The sequence below is a fragment of the Channa argus genome, chromosome 16 (genome assembly GCF_033026475.1).
Source record: "Channa argus isolate prfri chromosome 16, Channa argus male v1.0, whole genome shotgun sequence".
NCBI classification, from domain to species: Eukaryota; Metazoa; Chordata; class Actinopteri; order Anabantiformes; family Channidae; genus Channa; species Channa argus.
Genome location: NC_090212.1, coordinates 3,491,289 through 3,503,444, shown reverse-complemented (window position 1 = coordinate 3,503,444; position 12,156 = coordinate 3,491,289). Strand labels below are relative to the sequence as shown.

General features: G+C 38.7%; 1 protein-coding gene across 1 annotated transcript in view; it reads left to right on the top strand.

Moving 5' to 3' along the window:
- babam2 (BRISC and BRCA1 A complex member 2) overlaps positions 1-12,156 on the top strand; it is a 72,443-nt gene that overhangs the window by 8,565 nt on the left and 51,722 nt on the right. The gene's annotated exons all lie outside the window — the stretch shown is intronic.

Below are 12,156 nucleotides of genomic sequence, written 5' to 3'. Positions count from 1 at the left end.
AATTGAAAACTTTAGCTCAAATTCTTCTTGCCTGCTTGTTCTAAATAATGCACAGAGCAGAACTGAAAATAGTGTATGTAATGTGGAGCCATATAAATGCAGAAACATCCTGAAACTGGTGGATGAGTGTTTGGCACATATGATATTTGGACTTTCCCAGCTCAGTGTAGACGTGGACTAACATCTCCACACCCTAGTGGTCTTTCAGACAGAAAACTGCCTACATTTTTTTTGAAGGGCTGACTTCTCTGCTGTTCAACAGGTTGTAACTAGTTTTTAATGCTTAGTGGGAGTGCAGGGGCTGTATTGGTGTGGGCATGTTGCTTCAGGAGTTTCAACTTTTGAGTCTTTATCGGTCCCCAGAGCTCTTTATGCTGCTTTTATTTAGCCAGTCACACACCAACGGGGGAGCTGCCTGCAATCACTGGGAGCAACTCACTTGGGACTTGGGGTTCAGTGACTTGTTCAAGGACACTTTGAATCAACAATACTGGGATTGGTATACAACTGATTAACCTCCTGAGCCATGATAGCCACAAGAATTAACCGTTTTGGAAAGTTTTTTTGTTTTTTTTTGGCTAACAACTTTGATGAATCTTGTTACACAATACTTTTACATACATACTGATTTTCAGCATTGTATGTAACAAAGGAATTGCAGAATCCATCCATTATTGCAGTTTTTTCCAGTGATCCTAGGGGATGCAGAAGGCTGCGGGATTGAATCCCACCCCACCAGGCGTGGCTCTGGCACGCCATCCCTCCGCCCCCAGTACTGGTGACCAGTAGTTCCGTCATTACACTAAGCTTTTGCTATCCTTGATACAAATCAGTTAATGTACCTTGTACAATATTGCATGTGAAGTGAGTTGGCTGTCATTGCTTCAGGACATTGTTGACTGAGGAAATTATTACTCTTTGATGTAGATGGCCATGCTACTGAGTACTTCCTTCTTGTTGTTGCTATTAAGTCTCTACCATGCATTTATCCAGTGCTATTTTTGAAGCAGCCTAGCACAGAAAAGCTAAATTCCCCTACTTGTGTCAGAGTCTGGGAGAAGAGAGGGGCGAATTGCTCACCGTCTCCTAAATCCAGCTGTGCACATAAGGGGAAGTACCTCTGCTGAGCCAGTGCCTGGCAAACCATCACTTGTTTATTTTCTCACTTATGTTCTTGCTGTGTTTTGCTGTTCGTGCTTTCATAATCCTCCTTTATCTGTCTGCTTGCCCAGAAGCCCCCCTCTCCTACAACTCCTTTTTTCCTGAATGTTTTCAGTTAGTACAGCCCTCTCAACTTTTCAAAATGTGGAATTCCCTGCAGATCCTTAGAATTTCCACTCATATGGCCTGGGAATTTACCATCAGCACTCTTAGTCTGAATTCATAAAGTAGTATTAAAACCAGTGGACTAAGTGTTGGCACAGTATTTCTTGGTGACTACTGTTACATCATCTTAGACAGAATTCCAAAGTTTACAGCAAGTAAAATACTATTGATATAAATAACTTTTAATACATAAAAGCCACAAGAAGTAGAACTCAACAGCAGTATGTTTCTGGCCTTTGTTATTCAGCGGGGGTAAACATTAGGCTAATTTTAGGTCTTCTGTCAGTGGCTGGTTGAATTCTTGATGTCTCTGCAGCACATAGCTCTTGTTTACAGCCAGCCAAGGTTATCATTAGCTCCTTTCTTTAGCCTTGTGTTTTTCCCTGCTGTCAACAGGCCATGAGTAGGTTTATTAGTTGTTTTTCTGTTTAGACAGAGAAACATATTGCTCTTGGAAAACGGGTTTAAAAAGTCACATTGTAAACAAATCTTGCGAAGAAAAGTTTAAAAATGTAGTCTTCTAATAGACAATGTTCAGACAGCTTTTAGAAGATTTAATTCAAGCATAGATTTTACATTACAATTATGAAGAAATCATCAAAACTTCTACAGTTGAATGATGGGAGAGCTCAGGTCCGACATAACAATCTTTTATTGCAGAACAGTTCCATTAGCGATGGAATATGAGCAAGGTCTGCCACACTGAACTTGGAAGTTCACTGTAGATTGTTGCTAGAGTGCATGAGTTCACTGGCAACTACAGTAGGCTAAATGGTATCCAGACTGTGGCTAATTGGCCACCAGGGCAGCTTCCCACATCACAGTGCTTTTTATACACCAACTGTAAAGCTTGTTTTGAGCTGGCCACTCTTGTTACCCCCTTGTACTAGTTTCATTGCTTTATCCTGTTCAGTCTGTGGAAAGTTATGTGACAGGCTAGTGGGCAGGGAGAGAATCATTAGTCCTTTCAAGGAAATAAATTGAAACAGGCCCCTTTATTGTAATAATCACTTAACCACTCTGACCGGTTTCTGGCTGCCTAACCTAAATATTTTATTGATACCAGTTGCTTTTTAAAAGACAGCCTATTAGAGATGTGTGTTTGCACACAGTGGTGCTTGAAAGTTTGCAACTCTTCTGTATTTCTACATAAGCATCTGCATAACCTAAAACATGATCATAATTTCATGAATGTCCTAAAACTAGACAAAGGTAACCCAATTCAGACAATTAAAAAAATACGCTTATTTGTTAATTTTGTGCGACTAAACTGAAAATGTGATTACAATTTAGATGAACCTCCAATGAGGATTTAGTGATTTTGATAATAATTGTAAGTGAATGGTAAGGAGGTGGTTGTGGCAGGTAGTCGGTGTACAAAGTACAGACCTGAATTCAACTCCAGATTCTGATGTGTAAATGGTAAATGGTCTGCACTTATACGGCGCTTTTCTACCTATTGGCACTCAAAGCGCTTTACACTGCTTCTTATTCACCCATTCACACTCACAATCACACACACATTCACACACCAATGGGGGCCAACACTCACCTGTAGCAACTAAGTTGGGGTTTAGTGTCTTGCTCAAGGACACTTCCTGTGTGACCCGAGGATCCTACCAGTACTGCGGGATTGGTGGATGACAGCTCTACCTTCCTGTGCCACAGTTGCCCACACTTGTGTGATTAGGTTTAGGCAAGAAATTCACTTAGGTTAAGATTAGGGAATGATCATGCATAAGATTAAATGCAGATTAACAAGTTGTGAGTAAAGCGACCGTTCCTTTGTATCTTTAATTAAGCAAGACTTCATTCTTATTCTAAGGCTAAACTGGTGGTGTGAGTGCCTACACACAACCATAAGAAATCTTAATGAGGCTGGAGTCAAACATAGCAGGTGTTGAACTGCAAGATCAGGTATTTTGGTGTGCAAAAATACATTGTCTGAGAACATATTAATATTATTAATAGGTTTCTTATTAACTTCTTTAAAACCTTTACGGTAGGTGTTAACATATCATAATCATGGACAAGGCTGATAAACAGTTACTGCACAAGTACACGATTTCCATTCTCAAGATTTAAAGTTTCAAACAACATTATTGTCCAGTCTATTACTGTCTGCCAACTTCATATTGCTGCCCCAGCAAACCACAGCATAGAAGATGGAGCTGGCCCCCACAAACTCATAAAAAAAATTTCCCCAGCTTTAACAGACGGGTTTAGTTGAAGTTATTTCTACAAAAGCAGGTCACAACATTAACTGAAGGCTTTACATTGCTATGCACAAACCGTAGGATTTAATCTTTTTTTTGATACAGATGAATCTGTTCATTTTGGGTTTCTTTGCTAAGTGTCAAATGTATTATTTTATGAATGTAAATACATGGGCATGTTTTCAGTCATACGTATGCAAGAAAAGGTCTTCTGGTCAATGGCCCGTACAGTGGTGAGCACAGACTCTGAACAGTGTGTCAGAGTGATACTGCAGCGCATAGTCAGTTTAGGTTTTAGTCTATCTAATGTGTAACACATGGTGATAAAACATGTTAGAATACTGTAAGTATAATTTTCTGAACAGGGCTACCTTTGAACAACTGCACAAAGTTGAGCCAAGTCGAACTACAGGTCTGTCTTCATATTTGTGAATGGGTGTGGTACTGCATGTGTAAAAACACAATGATACTGACAGACCATTTTCTGGAATAGATTCTGATGTAAAGCATTATAGCATTTTTCAGTGTTTTTGGATTCTTGCATGTTTTTTTCATCTCAGTTTTGAATAATCAAACATTGATTTTCCTAATTAAACTTTTGACGTGATGAAAGTCAGTGGAAAATCCGTTCCCCTTGTATTTTATGAGTGACAGTGAATGCTTCGTGAACGGCCTAACAGTGTTCATGCCTGCATTCAGCTAAGCTTAGGTGGAGAGCCTTAGATTGGGGAGAGGAGTTTAGAAACGTGTGTTCACCACACCAACCTTAGTGACAGGAATACAAGAGAGTGAGACTACCCACAAGCTGCTGGGAAAAATGACCAGAGAGGAGGAAATGACAAAGACAGAGACAGGAAGGGAGGAAAGGTTGAGAGCAATACAGCGTAAATCCTCTATGTAGAAGAAGTTGCATAACATAAATTCTAATCTGATTCAGTAAATGATGACTACAAAACTTGACCTTTATCTCTTATCTATATCGATCCAAGTAGACTGATCGAGTTGGATAGATAGATATAAAGAAATACTATCAATAAGTGTTATGTAGTCTTTGACACATGTTTTATACTAAGTGCGAAGACCTAAGCATGTCTGTGTATCCGTGTTAAGTTAGTGTGTTGCTTGTTTTTGTTTTGATGGTCTGACCATTTTGTGATTGCGGTTCACTGCTCTAGTAAATTATCAGCCCCTTCATTCCCTGCATGATTTGTTGCAGACACTTGGTGTACACACCCACATATGTTCAGTGAGTTATAAGCATTGTATTTATGCTAACTAAACAATATGAGCAGCCAGAAAAAGACCACACGTGTTGTCCTCTATGTTGTGGCTTTGCACATGCAAATCATGTGTACCCTAGATTAATGACACTAGTTTGGAAAACAGAGTTCCAGTTCAGCTCCCAGCGACATCAGGAACAGAAGTGATATAACACCCATAAATCTTAGAAAGTAGCAACCTCAGAAGGAGTAGGACAATCCAAAGTGTTTTTTGTGTGTTTCACTGCACGTTTCTGGGGACTTGATGACAGTGTTTCAGACCCAGTTATCACTGCCCAGATTTTAACACATGCAAGGCCTAAAGTAAGTAAAGTAAGTAACCAAAAAACTGTCCTCCTTACTATTAAATTATTTAACTATATATGCTACAGCAGTTTATTGCCAGTGAATCCACAGACTCAGTATATGTAGTCCACTCTTCGTCAGTATGCAGCATGTAAGAACAGTTGTCTCTAATTGGCCCTCTCTATCTCACTCACTAATACTACTATTTTCTGCCCCTTCGTCCCTTCCTTGTGTGTAATGTATCATTTGTCTGGTCTGGACTTGTCTGGTGATGTGTGCAGGCACTACAGATTTTTGGAGTTCCCCGGTATTTTGCATATTTTTTAGTCTGTGTGTATGTGCCAGCGACCAGGAGTTGGCCTTGGTAGGTTCTCTAGGTACATCAACATGTCTCCACTTCTCCACCCTTGCACAGTTTTCAGCTGTGTTGCACAGAGGCAGAACTTACATTTGGAATTCCATAGTTTGTCACTGTTGCATTGTATAGATTAGTAGACGTTTAAACCTCCACACAAGTAGCTATTCATTTGCACAATTGGCTGCATTGTGTCTAGTTGACTGAAGAAGCTGTAGGTTTAGCATAACCAGGATTTTTTTCCTTTTTATTATTTTGTCCTTTCGGCTTATCCTGTGAGTGCAGAGTAGCCACAGCAGATAATGTGTCCGCATGTTGATTTGGTACAGTTTTTACGACGGATGCCCTTCCTGATGCAACCCTCCCCAATTTCTACCAGGATTGGGATCGGCGCTGCCTGGCTGGGAATGGGCTGTTGGGGGTTCAGTAGCCCTTGGTGGCTGGTCCACACCTGGTGGGGTGGTATTCGAACCCGGGGTCTCCTGCATCGCAACCCACTTCTCTATCACTCTCAAAATTTGAATATAGAATACAAGTCAATTTTATTAGTTGTTTTTGGCTGACATTTAGAAAAAAACATTTATGAATGATGAAAATAAACATTTATGTCAAAAAGAAAACAGATCTCTACTCAACATGAAGACAAAGGAACACTCAAAACAACTTAGTGAAAAACAATATTCAAAAGCATAAGCCATGTGATCGATAAAATAACATTTCCCAGTCACTTTATATCACTTTGGATTACAGATAAATCCACTATTAAGAAATATAAGGAATGGAGCACAGGAAAATGTGATATTCTCCACTACTAGTACCACTTCAAATGTTTTACACAAGTAAAAGTACTTAGCAGATGATTTGTGCAAAGTACTCTGTTAAGAAAACAAAGGATTTTAAACTATACTGATTATATTATTTATGGAAAAACACATAGCATAGAGTAATTAATACAAAAATAAAATAAGGATCAAAGATCACAGTTGGTAAATGTGGAGACGATTTTACCCATTTGATGTGGTGACAGGTGGTAAACCCATAATTAGCCTTGCGTTTAGAATATAAAAAAAAAAACACATACATTATAATAAACTACCAGGCAAGATTAATGTTGTGGCTGATGGGTGCACTTTGTTTGCTCTCATCTGTGCACATTGACAATGTGACGAGTGCTTAAACACAATGCAAAATTATGTTTATGCTAAGTACTTATACTGTGATGTTTCATTATTCAATGTCATTAACTCTCCACTGTATGAAAGTGGCTACTGCAGTGTTTACAGTATGCAAGGTGTCATTAGCACAAAAGGTGTTGGTGGTTTATTGTTGAAAAACTGTTAAAAGACATACGTTAGACTGAAAGGCATCCACCTACATAACTGAAAATGGTCTCCATTATAGAAATTGGTTACTTTAAAAAGCAATTCTACTGCTGAAACTACTTTACAGAATTACAGTAGTGGTCAGAGAGTGGGGAAGTTGGAAAGTATTGAAATAAAAATGCATTGTTGATTTTAGATGTGTGGATGATGGAAAATATACCAACACTATCCTTATCAATTAATGTTTCTGTATCTGTTGGGCTTATTGGTATGAAACATTTATACATTAATATTATTCACAGTAAGAATGGCTGATTTGATCCCTTTTTTATTTTTTAGAAACTGAAGCTTCTCAAAGAGGTTTTGGTTGTGCACAATCTGCCATTGTTGATTGATTTCAGGAGAACTCCTATTAACAAAATGGAGTGTAAAGCCAAATGTAAGCATTTCCCCATCTAGGAAACGGATACATTCCCAGCTTCACATTTTCCCTGGTATACCTGAGTGCCAAGTATTGGGGAGCACATCCTATCTGCTGGCCCAGCTCCTCCCCTGTTACTGTTTTAACAATGGACCTCAGATGGCTTATAAAGCAAGATTATATCAACCTGGCCATATAGTGTACCAACTGTTGCTCCTGCTTCCTTCCTGCATTTGGGAATAATGTGTTCCAGCTTTTATTAGTTTATTATTGGCAGTGCTCACTGATGGGTTTGGGAATGCTTTTAGTGGTTAGACTATTGTTTGCTACCAGAAATGGCTGGTGTAAAGGGGCTTGGCAGTTCCTAAACACTGTGATACATAGTGGAAAACAAGACATTTAACTGCCAAAATTAAGATGGGACAATGGTATCTGTCCTCACAGTGGATCCGAGCTGGGCTAAAGCAGTTACCGAACCACATTAAAAGTATTCAGAAAAGTGCTATTTCTGTCATCGAGTTGTACTGGGTCGGACACAAACTGCACAGATCGCAGTGAGAAACACTGGGATGAGAATGCCAAGTATCTTAAACACATGACAAGAGCAATTTAGCATGATCTTATACTTGGCACTCTCCGGGGGCGAAACAGGGTGTGAGCCCACACTTGAATTAGAGACTAACAGAGATTAATTTAATACTTGGGAGTTTTTTTAATGCCTCACACTTTCAAGTCTACAGCGATTTATTGGATCAGGTTGCCAGCATCTATAAAAATCACATTTAAGATGAAAAAACAAATATCTTCTCTTGGCCTATATAATTATCTTGCATTTTCAGATGCCAGTCCCTCTCTCATTGGCCTAAGATAAATATTGGATTGAAGATGGTACAGACGGATGGCACAGGAAGACATAATTCTGTCAACTTGGGTCTATTCAGTGTGAAGATGCCCAAATTAGCTATACATTTTGTTCTTAAAGGAAAATACTGTCGCTGTTGACTTTTTCTCCTATCCTCAACATAGTTACAATGCAAAAGACGTTCTGAAATTCTAGCATAAAGGAATACCTGCTCCTTTAACATATTGTATACTGAAATGTTTTTGTAATTCAAAAACATTGGTATGTTATATTTTTAAAAATATCAAGGCAAAAATCTCCAAAGCAAAATTTACACTAATAGCATTCTCAATGGTTTTAGTTGTATGATAACATATTACCATAAGATTGTGGGCACGGTAAATTGGGGGGGCCTGGTGGCTCAACGGGTAGAGCATCGGGTTGGAATACAGTTGTCCACAGGACTAAGTCCCACCCCACCAGGTGTGGCCCCGCCCACCCATCCACCAAGGGCAACCTTGCCCAGATAAAGATGGGAGGGTTGCGCCAGAATTTGTACTTCAAGAACTATAAAAACAATTTCTTCATTTTGTTTTTAAAGCTCAAAACAACACTCTACAATTCCTCACATATAATTAGAAAACATCATTTGAGTAAATTAATGAATAGACAGTAAGAGCAGTTAGTGACAACAACTATTTTGTGTTAAAAAGCATAGTGTTCCCCAGTTTTTATGTCTACAAACTGTGCTGTTGACTGCTTTTTGAACTGGCTTAGACATGAATACCCAAAATGCTAAATCCTAGTGCTAATCCAATATATTTTTAATATGCAGTTTTTAACATTGATATTGAATCAAATCCTAATATCTTATAATACGATTATAAATTGCTTCTTTTGCACATATGGGCTCTTTTCAAAATAGGAAGGTATCCATGTATTATTTGTTATAGGTGACTGGTTTTATCATAAGCCAAGTTTAGGCGTAATCGTTTGACACAGGTTTAGCCAGTGCGTTGTTGAAATAACTGGATTATAAGGTCCAGATTGATCCAGGGTGCATTGTTTAGGGCTGTGATATCTACCCCCTGTGGTTAAAAGCCTAAGTAAGATGTTCCTTCAAAGGTTAAATCTTAGCTCTCAAATAGCCTAGATTGCGATTATAGCAGCCTTTTTTCATGTATCAAATCTGTAAAATTTCTGCTGGGATCATCCTATTCACAAATTAGTTTTTGCACACACAGCCATCTGCAGAGGTGTGTGTATGTGTGTGTGTGTGTGTGTGTGTGTGTGTGTGTGTGTGGCTAGCAACATACTAGCAACATTTCTCAAGGAATGGGTACTGTTTGATCAACCACTGGACTGAAATATCTCAGCTGCTATTGGACAGATTGCTATACAGTTTTATTCATTCATCTCTCTCTGAGGTTTATTCCTAATGACTTTAGTGACACCCTTATTATTATTATTATTATTATTATTATTATTATTATTATTATTATTATTATTATTATTATTATTTTGTAATTAGTGTTTGGTGAGTAAAACTACTATTGACTACTATTGCTGATCCCCTCACCTTTTTCTCTTGCCTCACTACTAGATCAAAGTTCTAAGTAATGCTGTGAAATACCACAACATGTATTCATGAACTCAATCCTATCCTGTCATGTTCTTGATATTTTGTTTTCAGTGCAATGTCTATTAAATGGATTGTCATGGATGTTCTTAGACTTAATGTCCCTAGAGGATGATTCCTTATCTTGCTCCACCCATCTATTGAGGTTGCTTTGGTAGACTTGTGTGGGCTTGTGGTAGCCAGCTATCTCAGAATGCATTCTGACGTCTTGGTGGAGATTTTGAGCTAAATGTTATTCTAGGACTGCTGTTATGCCGCTTTACTAAGTTTTAATATTTTTTTAATGCAAGAAAGTACCCCATTTATATCCATTTCTCCAAATTAAGTCTGTTTGGAATCTTGAACATTTTGGCTCAGTGAGAAGTGTTCTGACAGATGACAAGGTTCTCATGTTTGTGGCCTGCAGCTCAGCTTCTGAGAGGATCAGTTATCGTCAAGACTTACAATATGTTGCCGCCAGTTTGTTTTTGTTTTTTTGTCAAATCTTAAAGATTTTATTCTATATTATAAATTACCTTGTTCTCACAGAAAACAATATCGCCTTATATAACATTATTGCCTTATTGCTCTTATTTGTTTGCTCTTATTTTTTTACTTTTTTTATTTTATTTGTATTTTATTTTATTTCTATTTTTTGTAAATTCTCATCTTACTTACTGTGTGACATTCAGAGTGGAGGGCAAAGTAAGAATTTCATTGTACAGGGAAACATGCGTTCTATCTGTGCATATGACAATAAACACTTTGAATCTTTGAATATCAAAATAGTTTCTATAAAAAAATAGAACAAGCATTTTGGTGTATATTGGATTTTGTTGTTCTTTTTTAATTCAGGGGTGTACATACAGTGCAGCCTACAAGTTTTTTCTTTTTTCACAACATTGTTAGTTTGTTTGGATTTTCTGAAAAAGTTACAACAGTTGAGATTATTTTGCCACTAATAATTACTGCACAGTAGTGTTTAAGTGTAGTCATTAATGCTGCGCTAAGCTGCTGCTATCAACCAAGAATGCTGCTTCTCCCATTGCAAATAATGCTCCCTTCCTCTGAGTCTGGACTCCGAGTTCAAACTTGACAATCCTGAAGTTCAAACTTGGCGTACTTTGTATTGAGAAATGACTCACTCAACAGCACTGGCAGTGGTGAAGATACTGGCTTTTAAAAAAAAAAAAAATTGGGAGACTCATCTTTCTGACTAATCAGAGGAGAACAACAATTTCTGCTTGATTAGTTTGGTACCATTCTTATTTATTATAACTTGACAACTACGGCTACCTTAAGTGCTGTAAAGAGTGTAGCAGAGTGTAAAGCAAACAGAGCAGAGAGGACGGAGTTTGAACCACACGTTAGCTTTAATTGCCTTCGAGCCAGTTGACAAATGTTAGCAATCCTAACGACTTATAAAAATAATAATAATCATTATATTTAGCATTTCTGAATAACAGCAGGTCAGTGTTGGCTGCGTGTGCAAGTTAACGTGCTGATTTTAGCATTTAGCTACAGGCTGTGCTTCAGTACAGTTTCACCGACTTCTAGCATTGCTGTTGAAAAAGACACAGATTATCTGTACCGAGCAGTTAAACAAGCTTTTTTTCCATCAACTCCCTGCTTCACATGCTCAGGATAAGCTCACCTTCTTATTGGCCAGTCAATTACTCAACTGGACCACATGAGATTAACCACTGAGCTTGACATCTTAACTGTAATTACTGAGGGATTGTTTCTCCTTCAGTCCTGTCCATGTGCATCACAGCTCTATAATTCGAACAGTAACAACTAAACTGCAGCACGTCTCAGTTCAGTTCTGTTTGTAACTCCATTACTAAATAACATTTTACTTCATTACATGCAAATGAAACCAGAACAAGACTGATCTATTGGCCGTGGCCTACTTGTTTGATCTGTGCGTGGTTGTTTTTTCCCCTCCTCTCCCACGACTGATCCCTCCTCCATGCCTCCCTTCATCCTCAGTGGAGTTTCACTGATATTCTGTGTCACAATCCTGACACAGCACTTCCTGAGTCTCTCCTCAGTTTCAGCTCGTTCCTGCCCCAGGCCACTGACTGCCTCTTTTGGACAATGCCCATCCTTGTTTGCATCGCCCTTTCGTTTCGGGAATCCCGAAATTGCTGTTAACCACTGGTGGATCAGGACGATTAGGTCACCGTCTCTGTTTAGCCTGCTCTCGCCATACGCCCCACCACCCCTTCCACACAGTTTTCCATGGCACAAGGACAGGGAGTGGGACTACTTTAAAACAATGGGAGCTTTCTCCATTGTGCTGGTACGTGCTGCCAGAGAGGCAGACAGGCAGACATACAGAGAGACAAGCTAAAGCAAGTCAAAGACTGACTTCTTTTGACACCTCAATGAAATTTGTAATAATGGCTACAGTATTCCCAGCACCTACAATTCCTCCCTCCTCTCTCAGTACATACCAAGGTGGCTCTTTGTGCTGATTTGCTCATCAT